Source organism: Nerophis ophidion, linkage group LG07 (assembly GCF_033978795.1).
Source record: "Nerophis ophidion isolate RoL-2023_Sa linkage group LG07, RoL_Noph_v1.0, whole genome shotgun sequence".
NCBI lineage: Eukaryota > Metazoa > Chordata > Actinopteri > Syngnathiformes > Syngnathidae > Nerophis > Nerophis ophidion.
Window position 1 is genome coordinate 48982473 of NC_084617.1, and position 21877 is coordinate 49004349.

The 21877-nt window shown below is 39.3% G+C and overlaps 1 protein-coding gene and 1 long non-coding RNA gene across 4 annotated transcripts in view; one reads left to right on the top strand and one right to left on the bottom strand.

Moving 5' to 3' along the window:
* Positions 1 to 21877, top strand: part of edil3a (EGF-like repeats and discoidin I-like domains 3a) — a 365883-nt gene that overhangs the window by 140057 nt on the left and 203949 nt on the right. The window lies entirely within an intron of this gene.
* On the bottom strand, positions 16630 to 18512 carry LOC133556403 (uncharacterized). Its single transcript, XR_009807513.1, has 4 exons — positions 18417 to 18512; positions 17298 to 17372; positions 16861 to 16956; positions 16630 to 16765 (listed from the first exon to the last, which is right to left on the bottom strand). It is a non-coding gene; the product is annotated as an uncharacterized LOC133556403 (long non-coding RNA).

A 21877-nucleotide genomic window follows, 5' to 3' on the forward strand; every position in this document is an offset into this window, starting at 1 on the left:
GTTTTCCTGCCGTATTCGAGTACCATTTGGAAAATAGGGATGTAAAAAAACGTTCATAAAATCTCTCTGTCTAAAACACTCATATCACCATGTATATATCTGCGGGTTGTAGTGTAGTGCGGTTAATATGTAGATTTTTTTTTCTAAAATTTATTGAGTGCTGCTTCTATATCGGTTGCTCTATAGTCCTGAAAATACGATTGTATAAAGAGGACTGCTGAGGAAAAAGATAGTTCTACTAATCAGCGTTTTTCAGCACGCATATGCCCCACAAAACTGAAAGCTTCTTACGTTATTCTTTCTATCCGTTTTCATCCACTGTAATGATACTAAGTACCAGAGCGTATCGAGTCAATTTTACAATGATGACATCAATATTTGTTATCGTCACAAAATCTTTTTAATTTTAAATTTGTATTTATTTATATCATAATAGAAAAAAAACTAGCAATACGTCCCTGGGCACATGAAAACTTAAATGATGACCAATGTATGATCCTGTAACTACTTGGTATCAGATCAATACCAACATTTGTGGTATCATCTAAAACTACTGTAAAGTATCCAAACAACAGAAGAATACGTGATTGGTAACACTTTAGTATGGGGAACATATTCTAAGTAACAAAGACTTCATTTAGAGCAGTGGTTCTTAACCTGGGTTCAATGGAACTCTAAGGGTTTGGTGAGTTGGTCTCAGGGGTTCGGCGGACCCTCCGCCGCGGAGGTCAGGACACACCCGACTCATCGTGTGTATAGAATGTTCTCCCTATCTGCGTATTATGTATACGGCAACCGCAGAAGTCCCACTAATTTTGCCAGAACGGGGGCTATGGTGTGGTTTTTTTTCCCGGAATTTAAAGAAAGCTGACGGGACATGGCGTGAAGGTTAAGACATATTTGAATTTATCTATAAAAAAAAGTGCGCGCAAAAGGCGGAGAACAAACTTTTCTAAAAAAAATAAAAACTACCACAAAGGCAAAACTGTGGCTATGAAACAAAAGACTCTCTAAACGTGACATGAATAAACCAAACTTACTTGGAGGGAAAATGAGCAGAGCGATACATAACCAGAGTGAACAGAGCATGGAGCAACAACAATGACGCCAGCCCGGCTGCCTGGCAACTACAAGCTTAAATAATAGTGACATGTTTAACACTGGTGCGTGAGTCCTAAACAAATCAAGTGCGTGAGTCCAAATGAGTACAGGTGAACTAATCGGTTGTCATGGTGACAAAACAATGGAGCGTAAACAGGAACTAAAATAGTCTTAAACCAACAGAACATGACACATTTGCAGGTGTGTAATTTGTTGTGAGTTCATGTTCTGTGTTGGTTTTGTTCTTTGATGTTCATGCACAGTTCATTTTGTGCACCAGTAAAAAAAAAAAACAACGTACAACTTTGTCTTGAATCTGAAAAAATAAAACATTTTAATTTTCACTAAAGAAGGGTTCGTTGAATGCGCATTTGAAATTGGTGGGGTTTGGTACCTCCAACAAGGTTAAGAACCACTGGTTTGGAGTTATATGGACACTAGGGGAACATGTAAGGGTTAGGGTTATTAAAAAGCAATAATTCTGAGGTTAATGAGGGGAGACTCTTAGTTAATGGCTTACTGTTTGTATAATAAGACCATGCAGAATAAGGCATTAATAAGTATTTAATAATGACTAATTAAGAGCCTTTATGTTACTAATTTGCATGTTAATAAGCAACCAATTATTGGTGAATATATGTTCCCCATTTTTTGTTAAAATAAAGTCAATAATGCCATTTTTTGTGGTCCCCTTTATTTAAAAAAAGTATTAAAGTATCGAAATGTATCAAAATACATTTTGGTACCGGTACTGATACCGTCATATTGGTATTGAGACAACACTATTAAGTGGACATTCAAAACATAAAATACACTAGAACTGATGTTTTTATGATGCTATGTGAATATTAGCTGCTAAAACAGATAACAAACGAAGCAAATATGCTCTATCTGCAAACAGCTCAATAAACATCAAATGGGCTTTGATAAGATAAGATCGACTTTAAATATCCCTCAGGGGTGAAACGCTAGATTATCAGTATAATTGAAGCACTGTCACCAAATACTGCTCCTTTCTTATTTCAATTTGCTTGTATTCTGTGAACAAGGCCCAGTAGATTTACTAGAGTCATGATTCATTCATGTGCAAAGACGTAAAATTCTTCCAAAGTTGGCCAGGCATTGAAGCTAATTAGCAATTAATAGCACACATATCAACAATTATTTAGTTGCTAAAATCATGACATAAGACAGAAGGAAATTATATTGTAAAATATTCATTTCAGACACGTTACAAAAAAAAGATAAATAAACCCAATACCAAACAACAATACTAAACACCGATTAATTGAAGAATATAACTATAAAAGAAAATGACAACATAGTGTTTTTTTGAATATCATTATCTCAGTAGCGCATGATTGTAACAACTTAACTTAACAAGAATATATTAACTCTAGCGACAGTTAGCATGTAGTTACTACATGCTTAATAACAAGTCCACAATCGATGTAAGATATGAGCAGCATTAGAAGACCACCGTTACTCACCTCACTGTAGTGCCACACCAGAGAAAATATCACCCAGAGTTTTGACTTGCCTTGAATGGTAGACATTTTTAGGGGAACTGCACTTAAAAAAAAAAAAAAGCCATCATTAGAGTTCACAATCATTTTGAGAGACAAGACTCCATGTCTTTTTTTGTTTTTCTATTTTAAAGATGATTAGAAAAAACTTGGATAATGCTGCTAATGGGAGTCACCGTTGTAGCCTTAAAAAAACATCCATCAATGTTTTGTAAACACACTGCAAGTATATATATAATGTAGTAACAGACACCTTCATAACACTATGTAATTTGTTTTATATACACTGCAAGTATAAAAATAATGTAGTAACAGCCACCTACATAACAATATGTAATATGCACTATATATATATATATATATATATATACAAATATACTGTACATATGCAAGTACAGTATATTTAAAATGTACAAAACCCAAAACCAGTGATGTTGGCACATTGCTTGAATCGTAAATACAAACACAATACAATGACATTTGGAATTTGATGCCGGCAACATGTTTCAAAGAAGCTGGCACACGTGGCTAAAAAGACTGAGCAAGTTATGGAATGCTCATCAAACACTTATTTGGAACATCCCACGGGTGAACAGGCTAATTGGGAACAGTTGGGTGCCATGATTGGGTATAAAAAGCAGCTTCTACAAAATGCTCAGTCATTCACAAACAAGAATGCGGCGAGGGTCGCCATTTTGTCAACATATGCGTGAGCAAATTGTAGAACAGTTTAAGAAAAACATTTCTCAACCAGCTATTGCAGGAATTTAGGGATTTCACCATCTACGGTCCGTAATATCATCAAAAGGTTCAGAGAATCTGGAGAAATCACTACACGTAAGCCATAATATTATGGACTTTTGATCCCTCAGGCGGTATTGCATGAAAAAAAAACGACATCAGTGTATAAAGGATATCACCACATGGGCTCAGGAACAGGCCAACTTCACTGGTTTTGAAGTGGCATACATATTTATAACAATATGTAATAGGTTCAATATTTACCGTATTTTGGTCATTTTGTCATTGCTGGAACAGTTCTTCGGGCTATTTATTTTCGTTTCGATAGCAGCGCACGTCCGACTTCTGGCAATAATGTGTGTCCGACTTCCGTAAACAAGGCGTGTGAGGTGTTAAAATCATGGCAGACAGAGTAACAAACAACAAGAGGACTATTTTTGGGCAATGAGGATTCACAATTGTGTCTTTTTAAAGCTAAATATACATAGGATGAACAACTGCTTCTACAAGCCAGCACAAAGGAAGAGTAAGACTTTGAAGCGGACGGAAAATGAGAGAGTGAGGTGAAAGTGACTCGAAACTGCAACATGTGGAATTTAAAACCATGCTATTTTGACATAAATGGCGTGCTTACCCAAAAATGAGTGAGTCAACTACAGTACATACACTGTCTGGCTAGCTGTTTACAAACAAAATATAAAAACATCCATCCATCCATCCATTTACTACCGCTTATTCCCTTTCGGGGTCGCGGGGGGCGCTGGCGCCTATCTCAGCTACAATCGGGCGGAAGGCGGGGTACACCCTGGACAAGTCGCCACCTCATCGCAGGGCCAACACAGATAGACAGACAACATTCACACTCACATTCACACACTACGGCCAATTTAGTGTTGCCAATCAACCTATCCCCAGGTGCATGTCTTTAGAAGTGGGAGGAAGCCGGAGTACCCGGAGAGAACCCACGCATTCACGGGGAGAACATGCAAACTCCACACAGAAAGATCCCGAGCCTGGATTTGAACCCAGGACTGCAGGAACTTCGTATTGTGAGGCAGACGCACTAACCCCTCTGCCACCGTGAAGCCATATAAAAACATATTTTACAGATACCGTAATATGATTGTCCATGTTTTTCATTCAGTACAGATTCGTATCTTAAGGCATTGTGTTGTGCATTACAAACTTAAATATTTCATGCTGAGGTAGAAGCTAGCTTATCTCTTTCGGTAGCCAGCTTTTACGGCTAAAACCGTATCACGCCGACGTGTTACTACGCTAGAAAAATAGCTATTCAGTGTTCGCTCTTACAATAACAATGTTGCTACTGTCTGGTTATTATACAGGTTACGCTACCTGAATGAATCAATCAATGTTTATTTATATAGCCCTAAATCACAAGTGTCTCAAAGGGCTGCACAAACCACAACGACATACTCGGTAGAGCCCAATGAATGAAGTATTGTTGACGGTTTTTGAATACATTTTTAAAGTGATATAGAGGTCATATTGATTGCTCCCATTAACTGCGTTAATAGCCACCAATAATGAGCCAATTTTTACATGTTAGAAAGCAAAATAAACAAAAAAACATTTGTCTTGTTGTCTTTCATAAGGATTGTGAACGACAGGCAACATTTAAAAAAAAGTGTAGTTCCCCTTTAACACATTGTAGAGTTGACGGATGTTGACTAATTTACGAGACTGACTTGGACACTGCATGAGTGAGTATGGATGACAAGAAGGTTCACTGAATGTATTTTATTCCTTCTACGGAACAAACATTGCCAGACTGAACTATCTTGCTTCCCGTTTTGATGCAAGAGGTGAGAGCAACAAAACCAAACCCCCCTAATTGATGCCGACCAAATTATCGAGTTCATCTTCATCGATCGTTCGAATGATTGTCAACGCAGGCTTGCAGGCTACGAACACCCAGTCACTTAAAAAAAATCTCTGATTTACCCGACACTCAAGAATGACCATTTTTGCCCCCAAAATTTTGAATTCCGGGAAAAAACTAACAAGTAGCATCCATGAGAAAGTTTAATTTAATAGTCAAAACAGTTCAAATGTGTCTATGCCTTTGTGGATTACTATAACCACAACAACCACAGCTTTCAAAAAGCTGTGGGAAGTTATTTAATTTCCGTTTTACCTGAAATTTTGGGCCACTGAAAGCTATTAGCATGTAAACCAGCTGAAATGACCACAGTCGCTCCCTAGCATGTTGGAGGCATACAGCATTTGGCCAACAGTCGGATTACAAATTGTACATGTAAACAGGGACTTCACATAACATGTCTGAAAATAGAAGAAACCAATTTATTTGGAAAATTAAATTTATTGCATGGAAACAAAGCATGCAATTATTGTGGTGATTGTTGCATTAGGTATGAACACACTCACTGACGAAGGTGACATACGTTGAATTTCAATGAAATTGGCCTTGGACCTGTGCACTATAGGGCTGGGAAGAGCATGTGATTTTGTAATGCGTCGTGGGTGCCGGGTAGCCATTTCTGCTGGACGTGGATTTTGTTTACATGGTTGTACAGTACCTGCGGTAATTTGAGAGAAAGCAACAAACTGGATTAAAATTGATCGTAAAAATAAAAATAAAATCATGGGACGGCACAGAGACAAATGGTACCATATTCCAAAGACTTGCAACCTCGAAAAAATTGGTTAAATGGTTGGAATTGATCCATAATAGCACGCGCAATGGACAGAAGTTTAGGGTAAGCTGTGTGACAGTGCTATGGAGAAGAAGACGGCACTGAGGCAGGGGCATGTTGAAAATATGAGGCGTGTTTGTTAAACACAGGGAAGTGGAGTGTGTAATTATTCCAAATAAGTATAGCGCGACTATGTCTTGGGTTTAACTGAGTGTTACCGGGAGTTGTTGAAGGTGCGTGTTGATCGAGATGCGGACGTCCAGGGAGGGCAAGGCAAGCTCGGAGGTCCGTGGGCAAGCGAGAGGTCAAAGGCACAAACGAGGTGTCAAGGTCCGTGTCAGGGCGAGAGGTCGAGATCCGGGAAGGCAGTCAGTGAGCCAGAAGGCATTCGGGGAGACGAGACACACAACCCGAAACCAGGAAATGGGGAACGCTGCGGGATGACGACACAAGACACAAGATGATGAGCACAGAGGAGGGGAAACACAGAGAGAGCTAATACAGATAGGGAGAGAGCTAGAGATGTGTAGGCTCACAGTACTGAGACAGGTAGCTATGTTCTGGCACTGGAACACAGACTGCGCTGGGTTATGAAGGGAGCGGAGTCCTCATCAGCGTCAGGTGTGTTGATTTCAGACTGCCTACAGCCGCTTGATGGAAACGCCTGTGGGCGTGTCCAGAGGCGGCAGGAGTCTGAGCCGTAACAAGCTGCCCCCAATGGTAAAGCCAAACTTGTATATATTTCGTCAACGGAGGACGGTAAGTTTTTTCTGGTGAAGAATTTTAGAAAGCAAAGTCTGTTGAGGCTCATTGTCCTGCCTTCAAATTGCGCATAATTTACGCCGTTCTTCTCTTTTGTGTTCGAGATGGTGTGACAGAGCCCGGCCTCATTTCATAAGCAGATTTCCCTGGAAAAAAAAAGCTCATTATTACTTTTAAATACTGTGATCATTGTGCTACTGCTCTAAAAATGATAGTCATTTGTTATTGTGCTTATTCATGACTAAAAGTTGTTTGTTGCCCGCAGCTAAAAATGGCAAAAGCTAACATCTTACTAAATGTTATGTCTGAAACTAGATAAAACATGCTTTGATTCAAACGTACCTGCTGAAAATGAACACACCAATATATTCCAGGTGATGATGTTAAAAGTCATGTTTGATCATCTCACAGCTGCTATCCAGGCTATTTTCTGTCTCTTTATTAGCTTCATAACCCGACTTCCTTTGTCCTTGGTTTCACGCTGGAAATTAGAAAAATCTCACCATTTTTTTCCCTCCATGCGATCATGACCTCAAATGTGGCAGTTAATGATGCTGCAGGTTGAACACAAAACTTAACCACAGAGTCCTGTATTCAGACATGTAAATAAGTGATTTACATCCAAAAAGACCCACACTGGTCACTTTTAAGCTCCATTGAATGACACGATTCCAACACGTATTTAATATAAACTGCTTCTGTATGAAAACACCATTTTTGTGAAGAATGCGGTCGACGTATCGAAGTGCAACATTTTGTCCTTGTGGTTTTTCTTTATTTTCGTGGAAAAGCTGAAAGCTATAAGAAGGATGAAAATGCATTAGCTTTCTGGGAGGAAAAACATTGCCTGTGTCTTTTCTCAAGCTCCATTCTAAATGCGGGGTGGTCTTTAGTTTATGCTGAAAGGCGAGCAGATGGCTCTTTTGATAGCACCTGGTTTTACAACCTGTTTAAAAAAAGTGAGGATGTGAAATATTCACAGTGGAAAAAAAAAAAAAGTGTTGTGCATATTAATCAATGATGGTCGGAGAACATGCTGCTTTATGAGCAGCTCAGGGCATATTCATGCTGTTACATTGTTGTCTTTACCTCAGGAAACATGACATGTTGATTGTAAGGGTTGTCTTAGACTAAGCAAATTAAAAATAAACAAATAATTTGACCAATGGATGGAAGGCAGTGCTTCAAATGATTTTACGTATTTTCAATTCTTGTTCTTTTCTTTTTGTATTTTGCCATTTTGGTAGGTATTCTTGTACCTCCTTCTATGACGAGCCACACTTGTTGCCACGTTGCATTAGTTTCTTAGATCCATCATTGCATATTTATTCTCTTCTGTTGCTACACATCTCCCACATTTTTCTATTGTATCGACCACTTGTTTATGTTGCTGCGTCAAGGCGTGCCGTGTCTTACCACCTCCAAATCATTCCAAAAATGTGTTATGGTGATGTAAATGGTAATGCCGTACAAAACCCAAAACCAGTGCGGTTGGCAAGATTTAACTGAATAGACTACAAAGACAAGATATTTGTTATTTTTTGCAAAAATTAGCTCATTTGGAATTTGATGCCTGCAACATGTTTCAAAAAAGCTGGCACAAGTGGCAAACAAGACTGAGAAAGTTGAGGAATGCTTATCAAACACTTATTTGGAACATCCCACAGGTACAAAAGCTAATTGGGTAAAGGCGGGTGCCATGATTGGGTACAAAAGCAGCTTCCATGGAATGCTCAGTCATCCACAAACAAGAATGGGGCCAGGGGGGGTCACCACTTTATGAACAAATGTGTGAGCAAAATGCCGAACAGTTTAAGAACATTTCTCAACAAGCTATTGCGAAGAAATTAGGGATTTCACCATCTACAGTCCATTACATCATCAAAAGGTCCAAAGAAACTGGAGAAATCACTGCACGTAAGCGGCAAGGTCGTTACCTTAGATTCCTCAGGCGGTACTGCATCAAAAACCGACATCGGTGTGTATATGATATCACCGCATGGGCTCATGAACAATTCAGAAAACTACTGTCAGTAACTACAGTTCGTTACTACATCTGTAAGAGCAAATTAAAACTCTACAATGCAAAGCGAAAGCCATTTATCAACAACACCCAGAAATGCCGCTGGCTCTAAGATGGACCGATGCAAAGTGTAAAATGTTCTGTGATCTGACGAGTCCACATTTAAAATTGATTTGGAAATGCTGTGTCTTCCGGACCAAAGAGGAAAAGAACCATCCGGATTGTTTTAGGCGCAAAGTTCAAAACCCAGCATCTGTGATGGTACGGGGGTGTATTTTTGCCCAAGGCATGGGCAGCTTACACATCTCTGAAGGCCCCATTAATGCTGAAAGGTACATACAGGTTTTGAAGCAACATATGTTGCCATCCAAGCATGGTATTTTTCTTGGAAGCACATTCTGCACGTGTTACAATAGTGTGGCTTCGGAGTAAAAGCGTAAAATACGACAACGGAGACTCCAGACCATGGGTGTCAAACTCTGGCCCGCGGGCCAAAATTGGCCCGCCGTGTAATTTAATTTGGCCCTCTGTAACACTGCATTCACCGCTTATACTCTGACTTGCCAACCCTCACGATTTTCCCGGGCGACTCCCAAAGTTCAGTGCCCCTCCCGAAAATCTCCCGGGGCAACCATTCTTCCGAATTTCTCCCGATTTCCACCCGGACAACAATATTGGGGGCGTGCCTTGAAAGCACTGCCTTTAGAGTCCTCTACAGCCTGTCGTCACGTCCACTTTTCCGCCATACAAACAACGTGCCGGCCCAGTCACATAATATATGCGGCTTTTACTTACTCAAGTGAATGCAAGGCATACTTGATCAACAGCCATAAGGGTCACACTGAGGGTGGTTGTATAAACAACTTTAACACTTTTAAAAATATGCGCCACACTTTGAAGCCACACCAAACAAGAATGACAAACACATTTCGGGAGAACATCCGCACCGTAGCACAACATAAACTCAACCGAAGAAATACCCAGAACCCCTTGCAGCACTAACTCTTCCGGGACGCTACAATATACACCCTTGCTACCACCAAACCCCGCTCCCCCCAATTTTTATTTAAATTTTATTTGATATGCCATTGATATTTTTTAATCATTATTATTATAACTTGAAACTCGATTTTGCATGTGACTATAAAGTTATATAAGCCTTGCTTGTTTAATATTCAATGCAAAACTTGTTTGGGTCCCTATTAAAAGGTTAATTTGTTCAACCTTGGCCCACGGCTTTGTTAAGTTTTAAATTTTGGCCCACTCTGTATTTGAGTTTGACATCCCTGCCCCAGACTGTTGAACAGTACATCAAGCAAGAATGGGAAATAATTCCACCTGAAAAGCTTCAAAAATCGTTCTCCTCAGTTCCCAAACGTTTACTGAGTGTTCTTAAAAGGAAAGGCCATGTAACACTGTGTTTTTTTGCAATGTGTTGCTGCCATTAAATTTTAAGTTAATGATCATTTGCAAAAAAAACAAAAAACGTTTACCAATTTGAGTGTTAAATATCAATCAATCAATGTTTACTTATATAGCCCTAAATCACTAGTGTCTCAAAGGGCTGCACAAACCACTACGACATCCTCGGTAGGCCCACATAAGGGCAAGGAAAACTCACACCCAGTGGGACGTCGGTGACAATGAAGACTATGAGAACCTTGGAGAGGAGGAAAATATCTTGTCTTAGCATTCTATTCAATTGAATATAAGTTGAAAAGGATTTGCAAATCATTGTATTCTGTTTTTATTTACAGTTTGCACAATGTGCCAACTTCACTGGTTTTGGGTTTTGTAATTAGTTGGCTTTGAGTACACTACGATTTGTTCAGAGTGCATACAGCCCAAATTCCACACACAAGTTTCGGATAAGCAATTGCAATTAAAGTGTTGTAACTAGAGATGTCCTGATATCGATAAAGGGATCGGATCGGGGGGCGGTATTCTCCTTTACCTGATCAGCGATCGGCTGATGAGTTGCAGAGCCTAGGCGATCAATACCTCAGCTGTGTCCCAGTATTTACATGACTAACGATTGTACTCATATGAAATATTATGTCAAAAGAGATGCACGCTCAAACAATTCCATGTCCCTATTCCACACATGCTGGAGTTGCATGCCTTTCAGCAGGGTGCGTGTCTTGCCAGTACACCATTTGAGAGCAAGCTACTACGAAGCTGCTTCTTACATACTAATCCTTACCAACATGGCAGGAAAAAAAACATAATTTATTTCTAGTATTATTGTCCCCTGCGATGAGGTGGCGACTTGTCCAGGGTGTACCCCACCTTCCGTCCGATTGGAGTTGAGATAGGCTCCAGCGCCCCTCTGCAACCCCGGAGGGAATATGCGGTAGAAAATGGATGGATAGTATTATTATCCCTGGATGACTAAAGGAATAGCACTGGTTAAGCATGCCACACACCCACACACACACACACACACACACACAAAACTACACTGAGCAGGACAACACAAGAAGCTAACCGTTCAAGCTTCAGTATAAAACAGGGGTGATCGATCCAGATGTCGGGACTATCACACCTGTTGTCATATCAGTGTATACATAATACCAAAGTGTTGGGATTGGTATATGTATTTTTCTTGTTAATACAGATTTTTCTGGGGGGTACTTTTGTTATTGTTTACACATTCAATGAGTACGTGTCTGGATACAGGAAGGCTTTAAGGTCAAAATCCAAATTATTTAAATGAGAGCCAATAGGACGTTTTGCTAGTTATTTTGCATTGGACACTTTATTGTGTTAAAAATATTGTAGCAATCCTCACCACAAATCTGATTGACAATAATACTGGCAAATTCTAAATATAATAAAATATGTTTTATAGAAATGTAATTACTTTATTTGCTTGCCATAAATGATAAAGTGTCGGATCAAGAGTCAAAATCGTATCGTATCTGGGGCCAGAAAATTAGATCAGGATCAGAGGCAAAAACATGATCGGGACATCCAGAGCTTTACCCCCAATAACATTTTCCATCTGCCTTACCATTGTTCATTAGATTAGCAACAAAGGAAGCAAACAAGCTAAATCCTGGCAAATCCTGGTTTCTCACCTCGTTGACGTACCGTAAAACACTGCACCTAACGCCTCCATGGATGATTGAATGGGATGCGCTTAACTTGTAAAATGGTAAAATGGAAAATGCTTGTATAGCGCTTTTCTACCCCTTTTTAAAGGAACCCAAAGCGCTTTGACAGTGTTTCCACATTCCCCCATTCACAGACACATTCACACACTGATGGCGGGAGCTGCCATGTAAGGCGTTAACCAAGACCCATCAGGAGCAAGGGTGAAGTGTCTTGCTCAAGGACACAACGGAAGTGACTACGATGGTAGAAAGTGGGGATTGAACCAGGAACCTTCAGGTTACTGGCACGGCCACTCTCCCAACTTCGCCACGCCGTCCCCAGAACAAATGTTTGTAAGGCATGCGGCAGTGTCTGAACCTGGTACGCAGAACTACAAAGCAGCTGCAACCGCAAAAGAAGAATGAAATAACCTCAAGGAAGTATAAGTCATAACAAAGTTTTCATAGGTGAACCTATGCAGGTTGACATAAGGGAACAGTAAGGGAGGCCTCCTGCCTAAGCAAACTGGTCGAAGCTACAATTCCGCAACAGACTCCGTGTCCCATTAAGCCCTGTATCCCTGGTAACATCGTCCCAACACACCTGTGCACAGACGGCCAGGTGTACTCAACTTTCTCCCACGGAGGCAGTAAGCATTCCTTCAACATCTGACGATTGGACCATGAGGTTGATAGTTGAATCAGACCCTACCGAATAAATCGTTGAATACTCCACTATTCTAAGAAACCCCTGTGACTTCTATCTGGTAATTCTGGAATCTTTCTTAAATATAGTTATTGAAGGAGTTCATGGATTGGGTATTCAAAGCCCTGACAACACAATGACTTGGATGAAGGAGAATATTCACAGGCATGTTCCTGAATGAGTGTTTATTTTTGCAGAGTCAAGAACCTATGCCAATGTAAAATGTATATTATTCCTTTTTTGTGGACTCTATAAAAAAAATATTAAATAACCTTCATCCCTCAGACCTACACTTGTAAATCATGCTCTCATAGCTAATTGAATAAAGTGATCTGCCATTGTGCGTACAAACCATGATACAATACGTTCCTTCCACTCTGCCTACCATTCCAACTAAGTAAATCGCAGGGTGTCTGTTTTTCATATTTCAAAATAATTAATTCATTCTTTTATCTGAAGAATCGCAAGCTGTTCTCTTTCCAATCCGATGTCTGACTGGAGGACCGCCATGAATCACATCAGCAGGGAGGCTTACCGAGGCTAAACTCTCGCCACAAAAGAAAACGGGATGATTACTTCAAACAATGTTTGAGCATTCAAGGTCGGAGGTTAATTACGTTGTCTGCTTCATTCATGTCGATCACTGAGCAAAGAGGTCAATCTACAGCTTCTCGCCTTGAGGTCAAAAGGACCCCTTTCTTCTTAGCAACACAGAGTTGGAACCTAGAAGTTGGCCCCAACTTAGCTAACGTATTTATGTAATATAAGTTGGTCATTCACACATGTTTACCATTATTGTACAAGCCCCGTTTCCATATGAGTTGGAAAATTGTGTTAGATGTAAATATAAACGGAATACAATGATTTGAAAATCCTTTTCAACCCATATTCAGTTGAATGCACTACAAAGACAAGATATTTGATGTTCAAACTCAAACTTCATTTTTTTTGCAAATAACAGTTAACTTTGAATTTCATGGCTGCAACACATGCTAAAGTAATTGGGCAAGGGCATGTTTACCACTGTGTTACATCACATTTTCTTTTAATAACACTCAATAAACGTTTGGGAACTGAGGAAACTAATTGTTGAAGCTTTGAAAGTGGAATTATTTCCCATTATTGTTTTATGTAGAGCTTCAGTCGTTCAACAGTCCGGGGTCTCTGCTGTCGTATTTTACACTTCATAATGTGTCACACATTTTCGATGGGAGACAGGTCTGGACTGCAGGCGGGCCAGGAAAGTACCCGCACTCTTTTACTACGAAGCCACGCTGTTGTAACACTTGTCTTACTGAAATAAGCAGGGTCGTCCATGATAACGTTGCTTGGATGACAACATATGTTGCTCCAAAACCTGTATGGACCTTTCAGCATTAAGGGTGCCTTCACAGATGTGTACCGTAAGTTACCCGTGCCTTGGCCACTAATACACCCCCATACCATCACACAAGCTGGCTTTTGAACTTTGCGCCCAAAACAATCCAAATGGTTATTTTCCTCTCTGTCCTGGAGGACACCACGTCCTTTGTTTCCAAATATAATTTGAAATGTGGACTCGTCAGAACACAAAACACCTTTCCACTTTGCATCAGTCCATCTTAGGTGAGCTCGGGCCCAGCCAAGCCGCAGACATTTCAGGATATTGTTGATAAATGGGTTTGGCTTTGCATAGTAGAGTTTTAACTTGCACTTACAGATGTAGCGACCAACTGTAGTTACTGACAGTGGTTTTATGAAGTGTTCCTGAGCCCATGTGGTGATATCGTTTACACACTGATGTCGGTTTTTGATGCAGTACTGCCTGAGGGATCAAAAGTCCGTAATATTATCGCTTACGTGCCGTGATTTCTCCAGATTCTCTGAACTTTTTGATGATTTTACGGACCGTAGATGGTAAAATTGCTAAATTCCTTGCAATAGTTCTTTGAGAAATGTTGTTCTAAAACTGTTCAACAATTTGCTTACAAAGTGGTGACCCTCCCCCCATCCTTGTTTGTGAATTACTTAGCATGGACGCTGTTTTTATACCCAATCATGGCACCCAACTGTATCCGATTAGCCTGCACACCTGTGGGATGTTCCATATAAGTGTTTGATGAGCATTCCTCAACGTTATCAGTATTTATTGCCACCTTCCCCAACTTCTTTGTTACGTGTTGCTAGCATCAAATTCTAAAGTTAATGATTAATTGCAAAAAAAAAAATGTTTATCAATTTGAACATCTAATATGTAGTATTTGTAGCATATTCAACTGAATATGGGTGGAAAATGATTTGAAAATCATTCTATTCCGTTTATATTTACACCTAGCACAATTCCCCAACTCATATGGAAACAGGGTTTGTATTATGTGTTGAGCATATTTTGCCTTATAAACAATAAAAGACCTGAGATACTAAGTCAAGAACATCAATCGTTATAATACTGTAGCTTCTTTTAAAATGCAAACCTGGTGGTCAGCCACTTTTGCACAACACTGAACAAATGTGCACTACTTTTTTTGGAATTTTGTGTCAACGGTACGAGATTTAAAGGGGACCTATGATGAATTGTGTCTTTTCTGACTTAGAAATGTTACACTGTTGGATACTTATTCTCCCTGCCATTCATGTTGTAGTTTTAGAGCTTCCATTGCGAGTTTACTAGCAGATACAAGTACAAAATATTTGCTACTTAAAAAAAAAAAAAAAAAAAACTTGCAAAAGCGAAGGATGCATGTCCATGTACGGGCCAGCCTGCCCCACAACAAGAGGATAAAGAAAAAAACAAGTATTTTGACTCCAGCTTTGGACTAGCACTTTGTGTAAATTTCTACCAGATAATGATAATTCCAAACAGTTTTTTTTTTCCTGAAGTACATAGGAAGGCAATACTTTTCTATAAATATTTCCACCATGCCTCCGTGGTTTGATTTCACATTTTCAGGAATTATGCATATCCCAAATACACAAAAACAAGTAGCAATACTGTAAGTAATAACATTTGATTTTACATTAGAGGTCCCCTTTAAGTCAAGCCTTCAGACAGAGGGAAGGGCTCCTCCCCGTCTGCTTTGGGCCATGAGTAAAATGTAAATGTAAGATATAGTATTGTTTTTATTTTCATGGCATGTGAATAATAATAACAATAATGTGCAACATGCAGTGACATAAATGATGCTAATAGTATAGCTTTTTTTATGCAGGGTCTGAAACAATAACAGTGCACAGGTTTACTTCATTTACCCAGTGGGCACAGAGACGTTTAATTAACGTTGAAACAACGTTACTTTCCCGTGTTGAAACAACGTTCGATTTGGGTTGAAAATGAAAGTTGGATCAACGTGTAAATACAGACGTTGAATCAACGTCAATGTTTCAACGTTGATTCAACTTTCAGTTTCTACCTAACAGAGACGTTTAATCAACGTTGAAACAACGTTACTTTCCCGTGTTGAAATAACGTTGGATTTGGGTTGACAATGAAAGTTGGATCAATGTTTAAATACCGACGTTGAATCAACGTCAATGTTTCAACGTTGATTAAACTTTCAGTTTCTACCTAACAGAGACGTTTAATCAACGTTGAAACAACATTACTCTCCCGTGTTGAAATAACGTTGGATTTGGGTTGAAAATGAAAGTTGGATCAACGTTTAAATACCGACGTTGAATCAACGTCAATGTTTCAACGTTGATTCAACTTTCAGTTTCTACCTAACAGAGACGTTTAATCAACGTTGAAACAATGTTACTTTCCCGTGTTGAAATAACGTTGGATTTGGGTTGAAAATGAAAGTTGGATCAACGTTTAAATACCGATGTAGAATCTACGTCAATGTTTCAACGTTGATTCAACTTTCAGTTTCAACCTAATATCAACCAACCAATTATCAACGTAATATCAATCAATATATAAATATAATTAAAGACAACAAAACATAGTGCATATATAGATCCAGGCTGAATCCTGTTAATGCAAAATTAAAATTAAGTACAAAGAAAATGGAGAATGTCAATCGATATAATTATTTATTTAGCCTGTGATGCCCATCCTATTCCTCCCTTCCGTCCAGGGGCATATTTCAGTTTATTTTTTATGGCATCATGGACCATCGTTTCGGTCCCCTTCTGGGTATCCAAGACACTAGCTGTAAACAGGCAAAAAGAATACAAATTAATTAAGGGTGCATGTGATTTACCCCAATCAAGTTAATGTAATTATTAAACACACACACAAACTCACCTGTGACTAAATCAAGCAGCTTCGTCTCGGCAAAGCTATTTTTTTCCCCCTCTCCCCTTCATGTTCAGATTGGACATTAATTCATTTGTCATGAGCCTGAAATTGAACACGCAAGTCATACATGCAGGCCAAAAAGTACGTAATTTTGCATCATTATAATTACCGATCTAGCACTCGTAGATTAGAATTTGGGTCTTACATCGCCTATTTTTAATATATAGAAAGAGAAAGAGGAAAATATACAAATATACAAGAGAATGTGTTTAGCATCCACTGGGGGAAGAGGCTGGCAAACACATACATACATTCAAGTATAGGGCCTGTTTTATTTACACGTGTTTTATCTACATGATTTCATAACCTGAAATTTCTATCTAAATACAATAATATTTCCGGTGTAAAAACAGCTACACAATTATAATGTTATAATTACTTACCAGCAAATCTTTCTTGCTTGGTTGAGTTTTTATCATCTCGTCAAGGTCGAGTAGTTCCTCCACTGTTTCCAATTTCTGCACATGGAAGGACAGTTTTATCAAAAAATTATCCTTTTTGGTATCATATATATCATAGCAAGTGTACTGTGTCGTTCCATATGCATAAACTGAAATCATTGGTACATTGCCTTGCATTAACGTTCTGCTTTTCAATTACCGGTAGTGGTACATGTACATAGACTTAGGGGCGGACCAGATGAAACGTGGGGGAGGGTATGGTTTTTTTGGGGAAAAAAAGAGATTGTTTAGCAAAAACTGAAAAATAAATAGTTTGTTCTCTTGACGTGTATATATATATATAAAAAAAGTTTGCTCCTGTAAGCTCTGCAAAAAAAAAAAGTTGGTTGCCTTCTTGTGCCAAGAGAAAAAACTTTGTACCCCCCAAAAATTTCTGCGCTCCGTGCAGTCTTTTATTGTCAATCATAAAACATCTTTCAACAAAATCTGTCTGGATATTTTATTGTCATATATTTTAGTATACTTGTTGGCCAACAGGTCAACAGTGAAACCATTGGGAAGTTTCAATACTTGACAAAAGCTCTTGTAATAGCAGTACTGGCCTTATCAGTAAAATAAAAAAATAAGTAAAGATCATAGCATTTAATATTACATGGATCCTTTTATGGGCGACCCGTGGACTTGCCTTTTGAGACAAAGCCTTGCTAACAAGTCAAACTAATTAAAAAGTACCTGTACTTAAAATAAACTGGCAACATTTTAAATAAACATTAAAATGAGCCAGAAAAACCTAACTGCCATCCAGACGGGTGTTTTGAAGATCAAAATCAAGAGGAAGTAAATTAATACAGTGACTGGCGCGGCTGTAAAAGACAATGGGTACGGAACCAAAAAAAAATTGTTTGTTTTGTGTTAGCCTGGAAAAAACAATTGTTTGCTTTTGGGCAGGTGGGGAAAAAAATTGTTGTCTGCTTGGGGAGAAAAAAAAAGTTTGCTCAGGTCCAGTTTATACAGTCAAAATAAACGTTTTCCTGCAACCCTCTTGTGTAAGGGCCAAAATTATATCGATATAAATAACCAGTATTATCTCAAGGTACAAACCTGAATCTTTATGGACGTCGATGGTTTTCTTTGCAGTGAAATAGTTCAATTTCCAATTCAAATCTTCGCTCTTAGTCTTGCTTGCTGGACTGGAAAGGAAGTACTTCAGCACGCATGCGCACAGGCTTGGCTTTTAGTTCATGCTGCCATCAAGCAGTGGTTTCGTTGAAAACTGTCGCAAATGGCCGATGCGCGCAGAATGTTTGGCAAGTTGAATTGTACACGTTGAAACGACGTTGAAAAGACGATGTCCCTCAATGATAAAAACAAACCAGATTTGCAACATATGGTGTGGTGGGGTCAGTTGGTTGTGATTTGGTCGGGATATGGTTGAGTGACATCGCAACGTAATTTCAACCTCACCTCGACGTTGAACTAAGGACGGGTGCCCACTGGGTTAGTTTCTCTCCAATGAATCTACGTATCGTATTGATTATGAAATGTATTTTCGACTGTGTCTGGGGAAAAAAAATAGTGGCCACCACTTTAACGTACTGTATATATTTAAACAGTCTACATTTTCAACAGATAAGTTACGATACTTTTGAAGGGAGCAGGGCATGGTTTCATTTGCATTTTGGGGACGCATCCAGAACCAAACATTTTGCATTTAGCAAAATGTATGCAAATTTTACACCAAAGTATACCCCATATATATTATGTAGGTAGGCCCCAATTAAGTGTTTTAAAGGGGGAACATTATCACAATTTCTGAAGGGTTAAAACTAATAAAAATCAGTTCCCAGTGGCTTATTTTATTTTTCGAAGTGTATCTCAAAATTTTACCCATCACGTAATATCCCGAAAAACGGCTTCAAAGTGCCTGATTTAACCGTTGTTATATCCACCCTTCCATTATCCCGTGACGTCACAGCGTGACCACACAGAAACAAACATGACGGATAGCACAGAAAGGTATAGCGATATTAGCTCGGATTCAGACTCGGATTTCAGCGCCGTAAGCGATTCTACAGATTACACATGTGTTGAAACGGATGGTTGGAGTGTGGAGGCAGGTACCGAAAACACAATTAAAGAGGAAACAGAAGCTTTTGAGCCATATCATGACAGACAGCGGCACGGGAGGAAGCGCGGACGAATTCTGCGATCGCCTTCTAACCTACGATTGGTATGTGTTTGTTTTGCATTAAATGTGGGTGGAGGGAAAGGCTGGATGCAGATATAGCTACAAATGAGGCATAATGTTGCAATATGTACATACATCTAGCCTAAATAGCCTGTTAGCATCGATTAGCTTGCAGTCATGCCGTGAGCAAATATGTCTGATTAGCACACTCCACATAAGTCAATAACATCAACAAAACTCACCTTTGTGATTTCGTTGTTTTTATCATTGGGAATGCATCTGCTTTGAGTGTCGCAGGATATCCACACATTCTTGCCATCTCTGTCGTAGCATAGCTATCGTCGGTAAAGTGTGCAGAACAAACGAGGGCCTTTTGCATCTTTTGACCACTGTTGCAACTTGAATCCGTCTCTGTTCGTGTTGTTACACCCTCCGACAACACACCGACGAGGCATGATGTCTCCAAGGTACCAATAAACAGTCGAAAAAACGGAAAATAACAGAGCTGATTTGACTTGGCGTGTGTAATGTGTTTGAGAAAATGGCGGGTCGCTTCACGTTGTGACGTCACGGGTGAAAGGTCATTGCTTCGATAGGCAAACAATTGAAAGGCCTTTAAATCGCCAAATGCACCCTTTAGAGTTCGGAAATCGGTTAAAATATGGTCTTTTTTCTACAACATCAAGCTATATATTGACGCTTACATAGGTCTGGTGATAATGTTCCCCTTTAAATGTAGATTATAATTTTCAAGTCCCCTTTAAATTCACTGTTACCTGTGTTCCACATACACATTCATGCCTGTATCGGCAAATGACATCGGATTTACCAAACACCCTTGGAAAAACAAAGTTTTAACTTGTTCTCTGACAATAAAATCCATACATTGTCTTGCTTTTGCTGTTCCCACAATGCTATCTATATGCTAATCTGTAATCTTAAATTGCCACTTTTCAACAACTGCCTGGATGAACCAGAAGGTTGATTTTCTCTGGCAAAGCGCCCACAGCAGGTGCAGGCATCGTAGAGGTCATAGCAGCCCAGTGGAAAGGTCACACCTGACCTGTATCAATGCAGACCTAGAGATGCATTCAGGCTCTCCCTGGACACACCACAGCCAATTTAGCGCTCAGGGGCAGCGTTAGTTTCTGACACACAGCACTATTCATTGCTCTCATTATTGTCCAACGGAGACACTTCTCAGAGAATAATAGGAGCTGAGGCAAAGAAAGAGACATTCCAGTGAACTGATGAGAGCTTTTTTAGAGTCAGACCTGAGACTCAGAAAGCAGTGCATTTCTATTTCCATACAACTGGTCCATTTGCCCCTCTCTGGCTTTAACGGAGGTCTTCAATACGGGTAATGCAATTTTAGTAGACTTATTTTTTGTCTCACAAATTTAAAATACAGTTTTACACATTAGATTGATCGAACACACTGACAATGTAGTGAACATATGAATCGGGGACTTACAAAAAAGAGAACAGTCGCCGTGTGTGTGTGTGTGTGTGTGTGTGTGTGTGTGTGTGTGTGTGTGTGTGTGTGTGAATAAGGCAGCAAAGTCAGAGAGTTCTCACAGGAGTTCTTCTCTACAGGTCAGCAACACCAAAGAAGATGATAGTAATGGAACTTTTTAGTTCACTTTATTTTGTTATGTCTCCCATGAAGCAGAGTGCCATGTAAAATGAGCATCATAAAAAGCTTAGAGGCGGATTAACGGCCATTGCGCATTTAGGCGTGCATTTTTTTTTGACTATTAAGATTGTGACCGTTATCAAGATAAAGATTGTTATTGTTCATGAAAGAAGCAGTGGTCATTGATTCTGTGTTGCTACCAGTTCTGGCAGGGGAAGAAAAGGTTATCTTTCCTGACTGGCCTACACACACACACACGCACGCACGCACGCACACACACACAAACACACACACGCACACACACACACATATTTATTAAGGTAGGTTAAGGCAAAGTACCCATGATTGTCACACACACACTAGGTTTGGCGAAATTATTCTCTGCATTTAACCCATCAAACTTGATCACCCCCTGGGAGGTGAGGGGAGCAGTGAGCAGCAGCAGTGGCTGCGCCTGGTAATCATATATATATATACATATACACACACATATATACATACACGTGTATATACATACACATATACATATATATATATATATATATATATATATATATATACATATATATATATATATATATATATATATATATATATATATATTAGGGCTGGGCAACGATTAAACATTTTAATCAAAGTTAATCGCACTATTTCTCTGATTAATCGCGATTAACTGCATTGTATACGCAAAGCCCAATAATGAATTCAAAAGTAGTGTGTAGTGCACCTTTATTGGAA